Genomic DNA, 22,069 nt, shown 5'->3' with positions numbered 1-22,069 from the left:
TTGGAAGGAAAGTTATGACCAACCTAGATAACATTAAAATTAAAATTACTTAACTAAATAACTAAAAAAAAAAAAAAAAGCAGAGACATTACTTTGCCAACAAAGGTCCATCTAGTCAAAGCTATGGAGAAGGCAATGACACTCCACTCCAGTACCCTTGCCTGGAAAACCCCGAGGATGGAGGAGCCTGATGAGCTACAGTCCATGGGGTTGCTAAGAGTCAGACACGGCTGAATGACTTCACTTTCCACTTTCATGCATTGGAGAAGGAAATGGCAACCCACTCCAGCGTTCTTGCCTTGAGAATCCCAGGGACAGGGGAGCCTGGTGGGCTGCTGTCTGTGGGGTCACACAGAGTTGGACATGACTGAAGTGACTTAGCAGCAGTCAAGGCTATGGTTTTTCCAGTGGTCATGTATGGGTGTGAGAGTTGGACTATAAAGAAAGCTGAGCGCTGAAGAATTGATGCTTTTGTGTTTTTTTATACTTTTTTCATTTATTTATTTATTTTTATTTTACTTTACAATACTGTATTGGTTTTGCCATACATTGACATGAATCCGCCACGGGTATACATGAGTTCCCAATCCTGAACCCCCCTCCCACCTTTCTCCCCATATCATCTCTCTGGGTCATCCCAGTGCACCAGCCCCAAGCATCCTGTATCCTGTATCGAACCTAGACTGGTGGTTTGTTTCTTACATGATAGTATACGTGTTTCAATGCCATTCTCCCAAATCATCCCACCCTCTCACTCTCCCACAGAGTCCACAAGTCTGTTCTATACATCTGTGTCTCTTTTGCTGTCTCGCATACAGGGTTATCATTACCATCTTTCTAAATTCCATATATATGTGTTAGTATACTGTATTGGAATTGATGCTTTTGAACTGTGGTGTTGGAGAAGACTCTTAAGAGTCCCTTGGACTGCAAGGAGATCCAACCAGTCCATCCTAAAGTAGATCAGTCCTGAGTGTTCATTGGAAGGACTGATGCTGAAGCTGAAACTTCAATACTTTGGCCACCTTATGCGAAGAGTCGACTCATTGGAAAGGACCCTGATGTTGGGAGGGATTGAGGGCAGGAGGAGAAGGGGACGACAGAGGATGAGATGGCTGGATGGCATCACTGACTCCATGGACTTGAGTTCGGGTAAACTCTGGGAGTTGGTGATGGAAAGGGAGGCCTGGTGTGCTGTGATTCATGGGGTCGCAAAAAGTCGGACATGACTGAGTGACTGAACTGACTGATGTTTAAGAGACGGATTGTTGGATCATACGCACCTCTATTTTTACTTTTTTTGAGTAACCTAAATACTGCTCTCCATAGTGGCTGCACCAGTTTACATGCCCACCAAGAGTGTAAGAGGGTTCCGTTTTCTCCTTAGCCTCTCCAGCATTTGTTATTTGTCCTTTGAGCTGATGCTTTTTAAATAAAGCTTTACTTCTCAAAAGACTTATGTTTTCAGAAATGTTAAAAAGATGTCCTGTGACACTTGGGTGAAGAGGTTTCTTTTTAGAGCAAAAGTATTACATGCGTTCAGTTTAAGAAGGCAAGTAGTTCTGTGTCCTTCCAACAAAACATCAATGACCTGCTCCACCGTTTTCCAGTAGCGACTCCTGCGGCCTTGAGGCAGCTGTTTGCAACTTTTCAGCAATTGTCTTTGACTCTCTTCTGACATTTCTAACCTACGTGTTGTTCATACTGTCTGTGATTATTACATCGTAGAAACGATTTACTGTCATCCCACTACAGAAAATCAAAATTTAATTCTTTAATATTACAGTCACTAGGTCTTCCCCGGTGGCTCAGACAGTAAAGAATCCGCCTCCTATGCAGGAGACCTGGGTTCTATTCCTGGGTTGGGAAGATCCCCTGGAGAAGGAAATGGCAACCTACTCCAGTATTCTGGCCTGGAGAATTCCATGGACAGCGGAGCCTGGTGGGCTATAGTCCATGAGTTCGCAAAGACTCAGACACAACTGAGTGGTTAACACTGGATACACTGGACATTACACTCATGTGATTGGATCCCACCCACATTTTCCAATGTAGTTCTAACATAATTTTAATTCAATGAATATTCAATATTGAGCATATAATGGTACAAACATTGCTCTCAGACAAAAATGCCGTATTTCATGTTGATGTTTCCTTCTGTCATATAAACTGACTTGGTTCTTGTGACCATCCCCTCCTCTCTGACTCAAGCTACAGTTTAATGTTTTAATTCTCTCTGCTCTGTGAAATTTCCCATATGCTTTCCAGCTACTAAAATTCCATTGATGTCTTTCATCTGCCGTTGTCTCCTATCTCTTTCTCTTTAACTTTGTGGATTTATGCCTTTAGGGAGGAAGTGGAGATAAATGTGTATCTTTGATATGCTGTGTTTAAAAAAAATAGAATAGGGCTTTCTAGGTAGGGCCACAGAAAAGGCAGAAGTAGAGTTTTAAGTGAAAATGTTTAATCATTACAAAGGAAAAGCAGGTGTTGAGATAGAGCAGAGTTTAAACTACTTGTCAGGGATATTAAGAAATAAGATAAAGTACATGTACAGAGGAGTAATAGAAAGGTATAATTGCCCTTGTGAACATTCTATTTGTAAGTGTAGGAGAGAGGGAGTTTTTGCAGCAATAAGACAGGTCTTAGCCTGAGGGTGATAAAGAAAGAAAAAAGGGAGCTTACAAATACTTTTGAAGAACTGTCTAAAGATGCTTTGTACCTAGAAAACAAAGTAGTTCCCAGCCTCTTTAAATCTTAAGTGCAGAAAAAGTGAGAAGCATGAGAGGAGAAGAGTATTTGCAAAATATCAGATCATAAATGCTTGGATTAGTACAGGAAGAAAATTTCCTGCTAATAGAGCTTTGTTTTATCACTTATCTATTTAAAAATGAGACCACATACTCAATTCAATTGATATTTTTGAGGATACTGCTATTAATTCACTAGGAACTTTGCATTGTCAGACAACAGATACTTCAAAGAAATTATAGTTAAGAAAAGGCAGTGAGACAAAAGTACAAATAAAGTGAACTAACTCATGAAAGAGAACATGAGTGAGTTAAGAATCCATGCAGATGAGAAACTACTCTTATGCTTGAAGGAAGTAACATCTTAAAAAGATCCTGAAACATAGGATTTGGGGGGCAAAAGAAAAATGGTGAGAAGTGTGTTCTCTGAAGAGGCAGGAAGCACAGTGACATAAGGTATGGGGAAGACTTGATACCCTTCAGTTCAGTTCAGTTCAGTCCAGTTCAGTCGCTCAGTCGTGTCTGACTTTTTGCAACCCCATGAATCGCAGCATGCCAGGCCTCCCTGTCCATCACCAACTCCCAGAGATCACTCAAACTCATGTCCATCGAGCTGGTGATGCCATCCAGCCATCTCATCCTCTGTCATCCCCTTTTCCTCCTGCCCCCAATCCCTCCCAGCATCAGAGTCTTTTCCAGTGAGTCAGCTCTTTGCATGAGGTGGTCAAAGTACTGGAGTTTCAGCTTTAGCATCATTCCTTCCAAAGAACACCCAGGGCTGATCTTTAGAATGGACTGGTTGGATCTCCTTGCAGTCCAAGGGACTCTCAAGAGTCTTCTCCAACACCACAGTTCAAAAGCATCAATTCTCTGGCACTCAGCCTTCTTCACAGTCCAGCTCTCACATCCATACATGACCATTGGAAAAACCATAGCCTTGACTAGATGGAACTTTATTGGCAAAGTAATGTCTCTGCTTTTCAATATGCTATCTAGGTTGGTCATAACTTTCCTTCCAAGGAGTAAGCGTCTTAATTTCAAGGCTGCAATCACCATCTGCAGTGATTTTGGAGCCCCCAAAAATAAAGTCTGACACTGTTTCCACTGTTTCCCCATCTATTTCCCATACCCTTGGAGGACACCAAATAGAGAATGAACTTAGGCGAGAACCTTCAAGTCAGTGATTTGAGAGTTGATTAAGAGAGCTGAGATACATTGATGCCAAGTTACAGAGGGCTTTTATTATTAGAGTTTTTGAAGCATTATCCACATTCTTCCACCTATGAGTTTCAAGCATTTTGAATAAAGAAGCAGAAATTGGACTCAGATTAAATTACAAGCAGAATTGCCAGTAAAGCTGGTACTGGGGATATTGTTTGGAGGAGGAAGCTAGTCAGGTTTTCTAAATTTTGCATATATTTTTCTACAGAGGATGCAGACAACCATGAGCCTCTTGACAACAGGGTGGAAGCAGTGGAGAATAGGGCACCAGGGACCTCTCATAAAAGAAATTAACCAAAGCTCACCTGCATCCCAGGTGGACAACGATCTGTACCTTAGTCTTACCAGCTGTGGCAGAAGTAAATGTTCTCTTTAATGTTACACTCTCTTGAAACAGAAGGACCAGGCTGGAAGGAACATCCCTTCTATGGAAATCTGATGTGGAGAATGAGTGTTACATGTCTCCACCAACCAGTAACAGCCTTGACTGCAGTGGTAGAAGCTGTGTGGGCTTTGGTAGAGCGTGGAGAGCTGCTACAGACCTTGGCGTGAGATGCTGTGGTAGAGCGGCTCTTCAGGAAGAAAACCAGGCAACTACAGGCAAAACATTTCAGGACAGAATGGACATAAAGGTAGGGCATGAAGATGGGCTGAAACTCCAATACTTTGGCTACCTGATGCAAAGAACTGACTCATTGGGAAAGACCCTGATGCTGGGAAAGACTGGAGGCAGGAGGAGAAGGGAGCGACAGAGGATGAGAAGGTTGGATGACATCACCGACTCGATGGACATGAGTTTGAGCAAGCTCAGGGAGTTGGTGATGGACAGGGAAGCCTGGCGTGCTGCAGTCCATGGGGTCACAGAGAATTGGACACGGCTGAGCTACTGAACTGAGCTGATGAAGATGGGATGCTATGATTGCAGAAATAAGAGGAAGGAAAAAATCTAAAGCTGGCTTATGAACACTGAATGTGGGCAGATGGAGCAAAGGTGAGGAAAGGGATGAAAAGTGTGCTCCAAGATGACTGGGAGACGGGAGAAAAGGTCAGTGATTCAGATCCAGTTAACCAGGTTAACCATCCCACTCACACCACTGGTGAAGTGCTTAGATGGAGAACCTGGACAGCAGTGAGTTGTTTGTGGACAATATGAGTCTGAGTTATCAAACCATTGGAAATGTCCAAGAGAACACTGGAAATGTGGGTATAACGTAACAAACAAACCTCAGGTCCAGGAGAGAGGGCCTGCGACGAAGATTAGGGAATCTCTAAATCCTCTGTTTAACACAACTGACCCTTGCCCTCAAGTTTAAAACTTTACAGCAAAAGAAGTGATGTTCAAGAGGGTAGGGAGATGTTTGTGTGCGTGCGTGCGTGCTTAGTCACTCAATCATGTCTGACTCTGTGACCCCGCTGACTGAGGCCCACCAGGCTCCTCTGTCCATGGGATACTCCAGGCAAGAATACTGGAGTGGCTGCTTCCCCTCCTCCAGGGGAGCTTCCCAAGCCAGGTCTCCCACATTGCAGGCACATTCTTCACCACCTGAGCCACCAGGGAAGCCCAGGAATATTGGAGTGGGTAGCCTAACCCTTCTTCAGAGGAACTTCCAGAACCAGGAATCAAACCAGGGCCTCCTGCATTGCAGGTGGATTCTTCACCAGCTGAGCTAACAGGGAAGCATATATATATTTATATACACATATACACACATATACATATACACACACACACACACACACACACACACATACATATATTCAGTTGAGTTCAGTCGCTCAGTCATGTCCTACTATTTGCAACCTCACTGCAGGACTGCAGCACGCCAGGCCTCCCTGTCCATCACCAACTCCTGGAGATTGCTCAAACTCATCTCCATTGAGTTGGTGATGCCATCCAACCATCTCATCCTCTGTCGTCCCCTTCTCCTGCCCTCAGTCTATCCCAGCATCAGGGTCCTTTCCAAGAAGTCAGTTCTTCACATCAGGTGGCCAAAGTATTGGAGCTTCAGCATCAGTCCTTTCAATGAATATTCAGGACTGATTTCCTTTAGGATGGACTGGTTGGATCTCTTTGCCATCCAAGGGACTCTCAAGAGTCTTCTCCAATACCGCAGTTCAAAAGTGCTCAGTTTTCTTTATAGTCTGACTCTCACATCCATACATGACTATTGGAAAAGCCATAGCTTTGACTAGACGGACCTTTGTCAGGAAAGTAATGTCTCTGCTTTTAATATGCCATCTAGGTTGCTCATAGCTTCTTCCAAGCAGTGTCTTTTAATTTCATGGCTGCAGTTACCATCTGCAGTGATTTTGGAGCCAAAAAAAAATAGAGTCTGTCCCTGTTTCCATTGTTTCCCCATCTATTTACCATAAAGTGATGGGATGTGGATGCCATGTATAATTATTGCTGATTCACATTGTCGTATGGCAGAAGCTGAGACAACGTTGTAAAGCAATTATAGTCCAGTTTAAAATAAAATGCAATAGTGATATGTTAGTTTAGTTTACACTGGGATGATGGTCCCTCTCATCGTGAGCTATCCCTTTTAGTAGCTCCAACACCATTACCATGCTTTTATAAGGGAGCTTGCCAGTTAATTGAGGTAAGCCACTTCATTTCCTGGTGCCTGGCTTCTCATGGATAAAGTGAGTTAGTGATCCCACTCATGGCAAAGGGTTGTGGGACCTCGATGAGTCAACTTTTGTAAAGCACTTAGAACACTGTCTAAGTGTAATAGTGGTGTTGCTTTTCCTGTGTTTTTGTTCTGCTCTTGTCCATGAAGCACCCTGCCTGGAATCATCTTTTTTTTTTTTTCTTTTTCTTTTTTTATTTATTTTATTTTAAATTTTTATTTTTACTTTATTTTACTTTACAATACTGTATTGGTTTTGCCATACATTGACATGAATCCACCACGGGTGTACATGCGTTCCCAAACTTGAACCCCCCTCCCACCTCCCTCCCCATAACATCTCTCTGGGTCATCCCCATGCACCAGCCCCAAGCATGCTGTATCCTGCGTCGGACATAGACTGGCGATTCGATTCTTACATGATAGTATACCTGTTACAATGCCATTCTCCCAAATCATCCCACCCTCTCCCTCTCCCTCTGAGTCCAAAAGTCCGTTACACACATCTGTGTCTTTTTTCCTGTGTTGCATACAGGGTCGTCATTGCCATCTTCCTAAATTCCATATATATGTGTTAGTATACTGTATTGGTGTTTTTCTTTCTGGCTTACTCTTTTGAGATATGCATTTTGACAACGAAAGCTGATAGAGTCACAGGACACACTGACCCCATTAATCCCACAGAAACACCTGAGCTCCTCGCCTCGGAAGGGCCCTCAGTCTAACAGCAGTTGGTGGGAGTCCACTAGGATGCGGAAGCAGTGCAGCCTGGCCGAGGTTGGGTTCTGCGGGCAAACAAAGACTCTGATGAGTGAATGAAGCTTGCGCTGGAGAAGCGAAAGCAGCTTCATGGGGCTAAAATGCAGACAAGCTCATTCATCAGCTCATCCGTTAGCTTACTTATTCCTTTTTTAGCACAGGCGAAAGCTTTGTTTTTTCCAATTTTAATTTTTTAATTGAAGTGTGATTGATTTAATGTGTTCATTTCTCCTGTAGTGCAGTGATTCAGTCATACATACATATGCATTCCTTTCTGAATCTGCATCTTATACTGGAGTGCGGTCGACCCGCACAGTTGTGTTGGTTTCAGGTGTACAGCCAGGTGGTTCAGTCGTCCATAGACGTGTGTCTCCTGGTTTTCAGATCCTCCCATGTAGGTCATTACGAGTATTGAGAGTTCCCTGTGCTCTACAGCAGGCCCTTGTTGATCATCTACTTCAGATACAGTGGTGTGTATGTGTCAGTCCCAAACATCCAGTCTGACCCCCAACTCCACCATTCCCCTCTGGTAACCGTAAACTTGGTCTCCGTGGGTCTGTTTCTCTTTTGTAAATAAGTCCACTTGTATCATTTTTTTTTAAGATACCACATGTAAGTGGTATCATATGATATTTGTCTTCCTCTGAATTCAGACTATTTTTGACAAGGAGCGTAACTAAGCATTACATGGTTGATGTAGATATATGGCTTGTGCTTTATAACCCTGAGAAGCAGTTGTCTGATGGAGGGGAGAGGCCTGTGTAAACCCTCTGAGCCTGCGGGAAGGGCTGCAGGAGATGGGGAGGCTCAGAGGAGCCCAGGGGCGTCACGGGCTCCTTTCCACCCTGGGCAGAGTGGCAGGAGATGAGGGACTTTAACCTGCCCCGCCAGCTCACTTCCCAGTGTATTTGGGTTGTGGGCAGAGAACACCTCAGACAGAGGTGCCGGGTGAGCAGAGGAGAGGGGCTGAGATCCCACTGTCTCCTACCACTTGCCCTCAGTGGGAGACAGCAGGCAGGGGTGACCACAAGATGAGAACCGAAAATCAGGGGGTGTGTAGATGCTGGAGGGCCTTGGACAGAAAATTGTATCTCCTTAGCTCTTTTGCCAAAAGCCAGCTCTGCTTAGGAATCTAAAAAGAAAACTAAGATTATTTATGTGCTACGACCAGCAATACATCGGAGGCCAAGAGTGAGAGTTATTGAGCTGGTTCAAAGCAATCTCGATTATTGAAAATGAATGAAATTGAATTCCACTTCCTACAGAGTCATTTATTGAGAGACAAAAGCAATTAATATTGAAAATAAAATAATTGTGAACTTCTGAACTAAATTACCATGCAGATATAATGTACTGTCTCATCAGTCTTTAACTACTTCATGTATTAGAAAATCACAGCACCGGTCTCTGAACCTGCTCCTCTGCCTCGTTTGTGCTTATTCATTCTGCTTTTGCCAAAAAGCAGTTCTCAAGAGTAACAGATTAAAAGTCAGTTTCAGAAATAGGATTCCACATTTAAAATTCACGGCCATATTGAGACTTGAGATCTCCGTTTGTAAATTAATGCTGTCCTTTGGTAAATTTTTTAAAAAAGAACCGGTAAGGTGTCCCATAGTTCCTTGACAGCAGCAGGAATTTTTGCACACTATTGCAAACTTGACACCATCATGGACTACCTGTCACCAAGTACTAGGTGTGCATCTGATGAATGATTCTGCTGTCACCCTCAAGCATCTCTGTGGCAACTGATTTATGTACTGAGGGCCCTTCAGAATGGAAAGTGCATTGTATGTACAGAGATAGTACATAGATTATAACTCACACAAGTTCCAACTTGAGCGCCTTTGTTTTATGGAAATGCTGCAGACTCTCTCAGTTCAGTTGCTCAGTCATGCCCGACTCTTTGAGACCCCATGGACTGCAGCACGCCAGGCTTCCCTGTCCATCACCGACTTTCCCATTTGGGAAGTGAGTTCTTGAGTCGATTTCCTGGAAGCAGAGCTTACGGTGAGGACTGGGGGAAAGTCAGAGGAAAAGACGTGGAGAGGAAGGACTGGAAGGAGGAGACTGGCAGAGGGGTGGGGTCAAGACGGATGCACGGGAGAGCCGCCTGGGCCCTAGCCTGCTGGGGAGTTGTGGGGCTAACACATCACCTCAGCGTCATTGCAGCAGGTTCATCGCCCCTGCATCCGATGATCCGCCCAGTGAGAGTTGCAGGTGCCAACTGCTTGGAATAAACACACGTAGGGAGCTGGTGTGTGCAAAGCTAGGAAAGGGACCTCGTGAGCAGAGTGTGGGCAGTGCAATGTCCAGTATTGCCGGTGCTGCGGGAAGACGGTTTAATAGCGTCAGTCCAAGATGACAGTGAGTAATTCACCATCACCATCCTGGGAAACAGGCCCAGCTGCTGGCAGTTTTCTTGATTCAGAGCCCAATGTGCAGAAAGAGGTTTCAAAGGGGCCAAGAGATTAATTTCCTGCTGGCAACAGGCTGGTGGCAGAAGACTGACGCAAGCTAGGCACGTTCCTGAATAAGGAAAACGAACCTCGGGGGACGGGGAAGACAGTGTCAGAGGGACAGAGCTTCCAAACAGCTGGTGTAGGCAGTGGGCCGGGGGCGGGGGGGTGTCTCTCAAAAGCCAAAGAGATAGACCCATCTAAAAGCACTGGAATTCAGCCTTAAAGAGAAGTGGCTCAAACGTATACCTGTGTATATAACACTGAGCGCAGTTCCCTTTGCTATATAGCAGGCCCTTATCATTTTAAATATAGCGGTGTGTACCCTGGATGGAAGGGGTGTTTGGTGGAGAATGGATACATGTATATTATGACTCAATCCCTTTGATGTCCACCTGAGGGTAACACAGTGTTGTTAACTGGCTACCCCAGCGGGGCTTCCCTCATGGCTCAGGCGGTAGAGAATCTGCCTGCAGTGCAGGAGACCTGGGTTCAATTCCTGGGTCGGGAATATGCCCTGGAGATGGAAATGGCAACCCACTCCAGTATTCTTGCCTGGAGAATCCCATGGACAGAGGAGCCTGGCAGACTACAGTCCATGGGGTCACAAGAGTCAGACACGACTTAGCAACTAAACCAACCAATACAAAATAAAAAGTTGTGTGTGTATAGATACACACACATATCTGTGGAAACAGTCTGACCTGTAGCTCATCAGTTTGTAGTACTTAATGTCTAAAACAAAGGACCTTAATATGTGCACAAATATGGTTTGCACATTGATACAAAACTTTCCAAAATGTACTACTAGAAAGCAGGTGTAAAGGGAGAACGATGTTGAACCCACAAGACTTTTACCCCCTCTCTAAAAGTTGGGACTCCGGGAATTTGCTGTATGACTCAGGGAGCTCAAACTGGTCTCTGTAACAGCCTAGGGGGGTGGGATGGGGAGGAAGGTGGCAGGGAGGTTCAGGAGAGAGGGGAGAGGTGTGTACCTATGGCTGATTCATGCTGATGGATGGTAGAAACCAACACAATTCTTTAAAGCAATTATCCTTCAATTAAAATAATAAACAACTTTAAAATTAAAAGAGTTGAGACTGTCTCAGAAGAACAGATGCTCTTAGTAGCAGGCTATTTGGTGTTTGGTTTGTTTTGTTTTTTTTTTTTTCAAATTTTATTTATTTTTTTATTTCTCTGCCCTGAATTTTTTTTTCTTTCATTTTACTTTACAATACTGTATTGGTTTTGCCATTCATCAACATGAATCCGCCACGGGTGTACACGTGTTCCCAATCCTGAACCCCCCCTCCCACCTCCCTCCCCATACTATCTCTCTGGGTCATCCCAGTGCACCAGCCCCTAGCATCCTGTATCCTGCATTGAACCTAGACTGGCGATTCGTTTCTTATATGATATTATACATGTTTCAATGCCATTCTCCCAAATCATCCCACCCTCTTCCTCTCCCACAGAGTCCAAAAGACTGTTCTATACATCTGTGTCTCTTTGCTGTCTTGCATACAGGGTTATCGTTACCATCTTTCTAAATTCCATATATATGTGTTAGTATACTGTATTGGTGTTTTTCTTTCTGGCTTCACTCTGTATAATCAGCTCCGGTTTCATCCACCTCATTAGAACTGTTTTTTTAAATTTTTATTGGAGCACAGTTGACTTACAATAATATATTAGTTTTGGGTGTACAGCAAAGTGAATCAGTTATACATATACACATATCCCCTCTTTTAAAAATTCTTTTCCCATGCAGGCCATTACAGAGTACTGAGGAGAGTTCTCTGTGTTATCCAGGAGGTCCTTATTAGTTACCGATTTTATATATATAGTAGGGTGTATATGTTAATCCAAATCTCCAAGTTTATCCCTCTCCTCTTTTTCCCCAGTGCCAGTAATATTGCTTTCTACATCTGTGATTCTGTTTCTGTTTTGTAAATAGGTTCATTTGTACAGATTTCTTTTTTTCGGTTCCACATGTAAGTGACACCATACTATGTCTGTCCTTCTCTGTCAAGCTCACATCACTATGACAGTCTGTAGATCCATCCGTGTTGCTTATTCAGCCATATAAAAAGAGAGAAATAATGCCATTTGTAGTAACAGGTTATATTGTAATGAAATTTTCAGTATCTGTCTACCACCTGATGACTTTTTAAATACTTGTGTGCATCTCAGGGAACATAAATTCATCCCTTCTCTTGGCTGAGGGCTTTGCCATGAGCATTTTGGCAGGATAGAATTCTTTAGTGACTAAAAAAAATACTGTTTTTAAATATAAAATCCTACGTCAGTGCAATTCTTCTTTTGCCCCACTCTCAGAATCCTAAGGGCAACATCTCTTTAATGAGCAGTAACCGGCCAAAGTCCATGTAAATGGATTGAATGTGAAACAAGTATATGAGCCTTCATTGTCACATCTCCACAAAGCGGTGTTTCATGGTGGCCCTCCCCAGTATTTAGCCCAAATACCAGGACATCTCTGCAGTTTCCACAGTGATTCACCATCGATGATCAGGCGGATCATTGAAATGTTAGCTGCTAACCTTGCAGCTTATGGGCTGAGTCGGAATGGTCCCACTGCTACATTTAAGCTTTATAAGACTTTCTGCCAGAAACTTCCATGCTTGTTGCATTCAACATGCAAACCAGCCCCACTGGCAGTTATAAACCAGTGGGGAATAGGTATTTAAGGGATCTTTCACAATAAGCACTCCTGTGTACCACTTATGACTTAAAGTAAGATACTCCATTGTTGGGGGACTTACAGTTATCTCCATAATTTTTCAAATTACATTTGTGAATGGGAGTCAGGTTTTGATACCCTAGTTACTTTCCCCACCTCTAATTTAAAACAGAAATGCCTACTCTAGAGACTGAATTTTAAATCCCTAACTTCTTAGAAAAACCATAAGCAAAAATTGGTACTTAAAATCAAGCCTCAGTTAACCTAGATTGGCTTTCCTCATTGACTGAATTTACCAGATAGTCAAGTAACTTTCCATTTTAATTTTTGCTTTAAAGACTTGGCAAAAGAAACGCTTCCTCATTTAAGGATCCTATGGTATTGAGAGCAGCTTCAAAGAAGAAAATGAGAAGAATTTCTTTTGTTTCAGTTTCTTGGCTTTTAAATTGCATTTGTGCTTACTTTTATATTTTAAGAAGATGATCAACTTTTATTCATTCTGACTTACTGGATGAAGATGAGTCCAAACCATGAAGAGAGCTCAACTATCAATTATTTTTAAAGAAATAGAATATTTTTAATAACAACAATATATTCAAAGTTTGATAAATAGTCCCTTAGAGAATCAATGAATTTGAATTATTGCTTAGATAAAAATGATTCATATAGAGTTGTTGAAAAAACATGTAGTTTATATATTAATTGGCTTTAGAAGCCTGTCTTTATAGGTGATGCAAAGACAGAGTTCTGCATTGTGTGTGTGTGCACGCATGCGCGCGCACACACACACCTTTCCCTGTGGCTCAGCTGGTAAAGAATCCACCTGCAGTGCAGGAGACCTGGGTTCGATCCCTGGGTTGGGAAGATCCCCTGGAGAAGGGAAAGGCTACCCACTCCAGTATTCTGGCCTGGAGGATTCCGTGGACTATATAGTCCATGGGGTCACAAAGAGTCGGACATGACTGAGTGACTTTCACACACACACAGGTACATACACGTACACACACGCACGTTTCCTGAATTAGACCCTCCTCTCTGGATGTGGCTGACCAGTGTCTAATCGTGCACTTCCACTCAGATCAGGTTGCAACATTCACAGTATAAATCTCCTGTACTTCAGCTTCACCTAAAGGGTACTGGGGTGTCATCTGGTTAATTATATTTGGAGTTCAAAGTTTTGATTATGCATGATTTATCAGATGTAATCTTTTAAAGGCATAAAATTAAATAATGGGCAGTGCAGGTAGAGGAGATTAACTTGCCCTAGATCCTCAGGACTGATGGCCTTGGTTTCCATAAGTGCTGGAGGCTGATAGAGCACTCTCTACTTTCACGTGATTGGGCGCTGTAAGTTCCAAGAGGTTAAGCTCACGGAACATTTTGCTCGCCTTGGGTCAGTATAGATTACAGGAATCAACTACCCAATCTGATAGCTTTTGGTTTGGTTACAAAGCTTTAGTAGTTTTGCTCTTTTACCTAGTCTCATTGAACTATTTAATGAGATCTGTGGTAAATGAAGCAAAGAGATATGACACCTGATCTCATGGAGCTTGCGATTGAATGGGTAGGCACATCAAAACCAAGTATAAAAAGCAAGTAAGTACTCTTATTACAGCTTATTTAAAAAAGAGCTTGGAAATTAAAGACCTACTCGTCCTAAGAAAGAGAATGAGAGGGGCATGAAGGGATAGATGATCTGATTATCTCATTTCTTTATTGCTCATTTTAATTTTCTTCAATACAAGTTTTAAAAATCAGCACTTGATTGTACATTAGATAAAAACTGTTTACTTAGATTCAGCTAAAATGATATGCTTCCTGAATCACTGACATGATTGATTCCATAAAAGCCTGATCATATGGGTAGGCATAATCTAGAGACTTTAAAGTTGTTTTTGTAACTATAACTTGCTGCTCCTAAATAATTCTTGTGATAATATAATATGTAGGCAATGCAGAAAAATTGAAAATTTAATGAAAGATCCAAAAACTTACTATAATTCTTTCACCAAGTGGTAGCCAGCATTGACACTGATGGAAGTCTCCCAGTTGCTTTCTTTACATTTACATACAAATCTTTACATTTATGCATTTTTATAAGAAATAGAATCCTACTACATGCATTATTTTACAACTATTTTCTACTTTTTATTTTATTTTTTTATTTTCTACTTTTTAGAGCAAACATTTCCCCATGGTCTTTTACATTGTTTTTGCGTTATAACTTTAATAGGTGCATAGTACTTAATTACATTGTTGCATCTCAGTTGCTTGAGCAACTCACTGCTTACTTACATTTGTTTTCTAGTTTTTTGTAAATTTATAAATAGTGGGATGCCTGTCTTTTCCTCATTATTCATTAGTTGCTTAGGGTACACCCCTAGAAGTGAAATTTCTGGTTAAACTCCTAAAGTTTTAGATACATGATTGAAACTATCCCCCAGAAGACCACACTGACATCTACCTCCATTGGGTGGAAACTTGTCCACCGTCTCCATAGGTCGCTTCTACTGGGTACTTGCTTTTATTTTAACTTTCACCATTTTAACAGTCACAAAATGACTATGAGAATGTGTTCTGTACTTTGTATTTGATGTAAAATTGGAATATGTATTTAATAATGTTTTCAGATTTGTAATGTTGCTTTCAAAATAAAACTAAAAACAAAATCAAATTTAGAGGAAATGGGAACTTCTAGGATATGAGCATCCTGAGGACAAAGTTCATATCATGTTCTTACAAAAGCAAGTCAAGAAATTACAAATGCAAACATAAGTCATAGACTGGGAACCAAAAAAGATTCCATTTAGAGAAAGCAAACTTGAAATTGGGTTAGAGAGCATTTGTTCCCAAGATTCACAGTTGGCTATGGTTTCTAATGAAAAATTAATTTTAGACTGCTATAGAAATATGATGGTATCTTAGAATTCCTCTGACTATTCTCCTGAAAGAGATTCTAGTGAACCAATAGAAAAGTGAGTTATCTATGAAGATTACTCCTACTAAAAATGACAAGTGGAAAAATTTAAATTTGTAGGCTCCCTGTAGACATCTTTCCTGATGGTTGGTTTTCACCAAAATTAAATGATACTAAGAAATTGAGTGGCTGTGTTACATACAGTGGTGAGGTGTTAGAATTAAAAGGAATTAGAAAGATTGTCTAACCCATCTCCTCATTTTACAGATAAAATAGAGTCCAGCAGAGATGAAGGGACTTGTCTGAGGACCCACACCTGGTGAGTAAAGAAAGAAGAAATACATTCAAATAAGAAACTTTTAAATTATTCAATATTGAAGTGGTTTAAATATTTAAAGCATCGTGAAAGTTTCCTTATAATAATCTGATGTCTCAAATATAACCACCGTTTGGCATATGAACTTCGCAAGTATTTATATATATATACATAGAAGCAAATGTTAACATTTTTTCAAAAAATAGTGTCATACTATGTATAAAAATTATTCTACAAACTGTTCGTTTACATATATCTTGTCTAGATAGTCCTATTTTCTCTCAGCTAACATGGAGATGCAATAGAGCAGAGGCTGGCAAACCTTTTTGGAAAGGCGCACATGCTAAGCAGTTTAGACCCAAGCCTCTGTCACGACTACCCAGCTTCGCTGTTCTGGTGAAAAAGCAGGCACAGACATTGCGTAAACACATCTGTGTCACTTTGTTCCAATAGAACTTCATTTATAAAGACAAGAAGCAGGAAATGTTTGTGCTACAGGTTATAGTTTTGTAACTCCTACAATACAGAAAGAAAAAAGTTATTTTAGAAAACTGTGATGGTTGAGAAGGAAGCGTGATGAATATCCTGCATGTAGAGAGAAGGGAACTAGTCTGAGTTTCCATCACTAGATGTGATCTCGGATGAGACAGGTGGGCTCCTTGACCTCTAGAGTAAAGCATGTTTACTAATGCCGAGATTGTAAGGTTATTTTGAAAACTAAATGAAATTATTTATGTAACTCAGTGGTTAGTACATGAGAAAGTTCTCTTCCCCTCAGGGTGGGAATTAATTCAGGATTTTTGTACTCATGTAGGTGAAGCACTTGGGCAAGGAAAAATTGCCCAAATTTACTGGTGTCTCAGCACGTCCAAGACTTGTTCCATGTAGATCCCTCTAAAAATCATGTTCTCAGACTGTTGGCAAAGTTTGGGTAAACATGACTATACCAGAATGATCCTGAGATTTCCTGAGAAAGGATTAACATGCTTCGCATGGAATTTTGCAATAAAGGAAACACTATAGTTTAATTCATAGTGATTTAAGGAGATGGAAGATTTTTTAGAGGGGAAATCTAATTATAGTGAAAATAAAATTTCATTTGCCCATCATTTCCTTCATTATTCATTATTTTTTATTGAGAAGATAAGTATGTACAAAGAATAGGAAAGAAAAACATATTAGAGTGTACTAGGAAAAATAAGGAATTAATGTAATGCTACTTAACTATAAATTTCTCTTATTATAATCATATTTTAATTTATCTTCAAGTGAACCTATTGAGTAAGTTCAATTGGTTATTTTAAGACAGAATTTCTATAGCAGTTCCAAATAACTATATTGCTTTTTCTAATTCATTTTGAATTAATGTATTTTTTTATGACTTGATAAATTTGTTTTTTTCTCTGCTGGTGTCGTTTCATTCAGTAGAATACTTTAAGACTGAGTATAACTTTCTTCTGTTTAGTATTGTTGTTGCTTTTTCTTAACTCAAGTAGCTCATTTTTTTTCAAATTTAGAAGTAAACTGAAATAATTCTGTCAATTTATTGTTGCACATTATATTCTGGAGAATAGAGGATTTTGTACTGATTAAGTGTTCCTAATAATAGAATCTGGTCCCATCATTTCATGGGAAATAGATGGGGAAACAGTGTCAGACTTTATTTTTGGGGGGCTCCAAAATCACTGCAGATGGTGACTGCAGCCATGAAATTAAAAGACGCTTACTCCTTGGAAGGAAAGTTATGACCAACCTAGATAGCATATTCAAAAGCAGAGACATTACTTTGCCAACAAAGGTCCGTCTAGTCAAGGCTATGGTTTTTCAAGTGGTCATGTATGGATGTGAGAGTTGGACTGTGAAGAAAGCTGAGCACCGAAGAATTGATGCTTTTGAACTGTGTTGTTGGAGAAGACTCTTTGAGAGTCCCTTGGACTGCAAGGAGATCCATCCAGTCCATCCTAAAGGAGATCAGCCCTAGGTGTTCTTTGGAAGGAATGATGCTAGAGCTGAAACTCCAGTACTTTGGCCACCTCATGCGAAGAGTTGACTCATTGGAAAAGACTGTGATGCTGGGAGGGATTGGGGGCAGGAGGAGAAGGGGACTAGAGGATGAGATGGCTGGATGGCATCTCTGACTCGATGGACGTGAGTCTAGGTGAACTCCAGGAGTTGGTGATTGACAGGGAGGCCTGGGTGCTGCGATTCATGGGGTCGCAAAGAGTTGGACACGACTGAGCGACTGAACTCAACTGAATAATAACTATGGCACACAATTTAAGGAAAAATTAGTTATGTCATTCATGTTGATACAATGTTCATTTTTGAGAATAAGTATGAGTATAGTCAAGATATTTTGACAGTTGAAGAATTTGCCCAACCTATTTGGGCAGCTGAGTCTGAGATGTAGCACACTCTTTTAATAATCAGAGACGTTTTCCCAGCAAGGGGATCTGCACCAGTGGTGGTACCAACAATGACTTCAGTTTAGGTCATTTAAGATAAGTGAAGCATCTTAAGCCCATTCAGGTAAAAAACAAACACACGGAAAAGTGTGCTGACTTAAATAAAAATAATTCATAAAGAAAATTTCTTGCCAACAAGGCAAAATTCATGCCCGTAGAATCTGAATATAACAAAAGTTTAAGAAAAAACTTAAAGACAATAATAGTCATAAAATATTGGAGCTGAAAGCTATCTGTAGCTCCCGTAGTTGAAGACTCAGTTCTACGAGTAAAGAATCAAAGACCCTCACAAGGTGGGAGCCTTGCACAGGGTTTCCAGATAAGAGAAGCAGGGGCCACTCTTTTCAATCCACACAACTAAGAGGCCTCGAGAATTGCTCCGGGTGAGCAGGACCACAGTGAGTGACCCCTCCGTGGCTTACAAGACTCAGCTAAGAGGCCTCGAGTGTGCTCCAGGTGAACGGGACCACAGTGAGTGACACCTCCGTGGCTTACAAGACTCAGCTAAGAGGCCTCGAGTGTGCTCCGGGTGAACGGGACCACAGTGAGTGATGCCTCCATGACTTACAAGACTCAGCTAAGAGGCCTCGAGAATTGCTCCGGGTGAGCGGGACCACAGTGAGTGACACCTCCGTGGCTTACAAGACTCAGCTAAGAGGCCTCGAGTGTGCTCCGGGTGAACGGGACCACAGTGAGTGATGCCTCCGTGACTTACAAGACTCAATTAGCGAAAAATGTGATGACCAAACGTTCAGCTGCGATTGGGTATTCTTGAACTTTTGTTGTCAAGGGCACCCTTGAGCTAGAGGGTGGGGATTGTGAAAAGGGAGTAGGGAAGAGGAGACCTATCTTGCCTTTTTGTAACTGCCAAAGCTAATTTCAATTATTGCTTTAGCAATATGACGATAACCAAGATTAAAGCAAGCAGGCATCCACTTTAGGATATGAGAGTTGGAATTTTAGATTTCATTATAAGATTGCCATTTCAACACAATAGTAATATAATGGCAATGGATTTCCATTTTTTCTCCATTTCTGTTGAAATATTATCTCATAAATATACTTTGATACAAAAGAGATCTCTCAATTTCATGAGAGCTCCACAGCTCTATTTTATTCTTACGCTGACTTATCCCCAAAATATCTTTTTGATGTACAGCTTCAATATTCTTGCCAATGTCTATGACATCAGCAATCAAAAATGGCATTATTTTTAGTTTCTTTTTTCCCACGTACAGTTGCAGGCTATCCAAAAAAAGGGGTCCTGCTTTTAGTGTTCACTGAAATGTTCTTACAGTATATTTGTGACTCATGGAGCTGGTTGTTCCAAGAGGGTGGAAAATGTAGCATCTGTCAAAGAAGGTAACTTTACCCAGTGCTGACCTAAAATGGGGGCTTTCTTTTAAGAAGGGAACTAACACCGTTAAATATTAGGATTTCTTGTACTGGAAGAAAGCATTGTTTTCCCAAATTGTATTTCAGGAAACTGAGTTTCTGAGACCACATAGCTAGAAAGTGTCAGAGCTCTGCATCTCTCTTCCCCAATATACTTGAAGGTCCACAAATTGAACCGCAGAACCATTACACATGGATCAGCCTTCCCAGAACAAAGAAGTCAAATGTTTCATCCACTGAAGCTCTGAGTTAAAGGTAGTGGTCAAGTGTCACAATCAATAAGGTTAATTTAGTTGAAGAATGTAAGAAAAGCATAAATTGGTTAAGTACACAGTCCTGAATATTCAGTGGAAGGACTGATGCTGAAGCTGAAACTCCATTACTTTAGCCATCTGATGCGAAGAGCTGGACTCATTTGAAAAGACCCTGATATTGGGAAAGACTGAAGGCGGGAGGAGAAGGGGGCGACAGAGGATGAGATGGTTGGATGGACATGAGTTTGAATAAACTCCAGGAGTTGGTGATGGACAGGGAGGCCTGGTGTGCTGCAATCCATGGGGTCGCAAAAAATCAGACACGACTGAGCTACTGAACTGAACTGAACACTTGATTTTAGGCACCATTGTAGAGTTACTTTTTTTCCTCCAGTTTCTGGAGTCATGCTTATATTATTTTGAAATCTTTATAGAATTGTTTTAGTTACTAAAACCCTTGCAGGGAATCTAAGATTCACTCAATTTACATCAATTTCATCTCTGCTCAGGTGCTCAGTTGCTCAGTTGTGTCCAACTCTTTGCAACCCCGTGAACTTGTAGCCCAGCAGGCTTCTCTGTACACAGGGTTTTCCAGGCAAAAATACTGAAGTGGGTTGTCATACATCATAGAGTGCTTTAGTGAAATTTGAGCTCTCTGAAATATTGACATTAAAGAACTAGTTATTGGGTTAATAAATATGCTTTTCCTCTAGATGGTTCATTTGAAAAGAAAACTGAATGTATTTTAATATTCAGAAAATGATGTTAACCTGCTGCAATAAAATAACCACATCTCCGCAGTGTGCACGCAGCCTTGGCTGTAAGTAGTAGTCAGCAGTATTCAGCTGACTCGAGCATCACAGAGTATCTCTACTACATGAGCCACATATGGGGTTAAAAGTTTCCTTTATACTCCTGATCACTTAACAAGCATAACCAAGATATAGACATGAGCGTGATTGTTCTGCCCGAACCATGACCGGAGTTCAAGACTGCTCTCCTTGGAACAGTGTGCAGAGACTAAAAGTTCCTCAAATAAATGTGTAGTTAGGTACTACTTGGTATCATCTCTGAGTTGGAGGATGCTCAGTTTGGACTTCCCAGGTGGCGCTAATGGTAAAGAACCCGCCTGCCAGTTCAGGAGATTTAAGAGACGGGGGTCTGATCCTTGGGTCTGGAAGATCCCCTGGAGGAGGAAATGGCAACCCACTCCAGTATTCTTGCCTGGAGAATCCCATGGACAGAGGAGCCTGGTGGGCTACAGTCCATGGGGTCGCAAAGAGTCGGACACGACTGAGTGACTAACACATACACACTCACTGAGAAGATGTGGACTCCCTACAGGAATGCAGCTCACAGGGACCAAACACTCAGGGCGGGGAGGCATCAGGAACCACTGGCTGTGCTGTATTTGAAATGAATAACCGGTGAGGCCCTGCTGTCTAGCACCAGGAGCTCTTATGCGGCAGTTTGGATGGGAGGGGTGTTTGGGGGAAAAGGGATATGTGTATACGTATGACTGAGTCCCTTTATTGTTCACCGGAAACTATCACAACATTATTGATCAGCTGTATTCCAGTGTGAAATTAAAAGTTTAAAATGAATAAATAAATAAAATCTACCCACCAATAAAGGAATAATTTTTAAAAGGAAGAAATGGGCACTCCTTTCTTCTGTGATCCATTAACTAGTTCAGAAATAGGCTCTTCCCACCCCTCACCTTCCAGAACACAAGAAAGAAATCAGATGGTGCCAGCATATAGAGTAAACAGTTTTTTTTTTTAATGACCCAAGGATCCTTTATTACTGTAATGTTGAAAGAAGCTGCTGCCTTTTCATTTTAATGTAAGAGACGTAATAATCTTGTTGTTTTCGAAGGCTGTCAGATAACAGACAAATTGCCTTTGATAAAACATGCTTTCAATTTCTCCAATGTAATATTCAATTTTCATTTTTATAAGGGGCTGCTTATTTTGATGGCTTGGATGGCTTGACTAGGATGTCAGTATCTAGATCTCATCAGTAAAGACTGTAGTCTGAGTTATAATTCCAGAGAGCATATGTTACTATCAAATTTATTATCTAAAAATACTTGTTTGTGTTTAATTCTTGAAAATCAGGAGTGACAGGCCATTTGAGTAAATAATTTCTCTTTGCCCTTTTTCTCCCTAAAAGCCACTTAGCAGCAAAGGCAATTTGGGC

General features: G+C 41.3%; 1 protein-coding gene across 2 annotated transcripts in view; it reads left to right on the top strand.

Moving 5' to 3' along the window:
- RARB (retinoic acid receptor beta) overlaps positions 1-22,069 on the top strand; it is an 863,700-nt gene that overhangs the window by 265,850 nt on the left and 575,781 nt on the right. For both annotated transcript variants that reach the window (XM_069572811.1, XM_069572812.1), the window contains exon 2: positions 15,705-15,756. The gene's annotated coding sequence lies outside the window, so the exon portion shown is untranslated. The remainder of the gene's footprint in view (positions 1-15,704; positions 15,757-22,069) is intronic.

This window comes from Ovis canadensis, chromosome 26, assembly GCF_042477335.2.
Source record: "Ovis canadensis isolate MfBH-ARS-UI-01 breed Bighorn chromosome 26, ARS-UI_OviCan_v2, whole genome shotgun sequence".
Lineage (NCBI taxonomy): Eukaryota > Metazoa > Chordata > Mammalia > Artiodactyla > Bovidae > Ovis > Ovis canadensis.
This window is presented reverse-complemented; position numbering and strand designations above follow the sequence as displayed.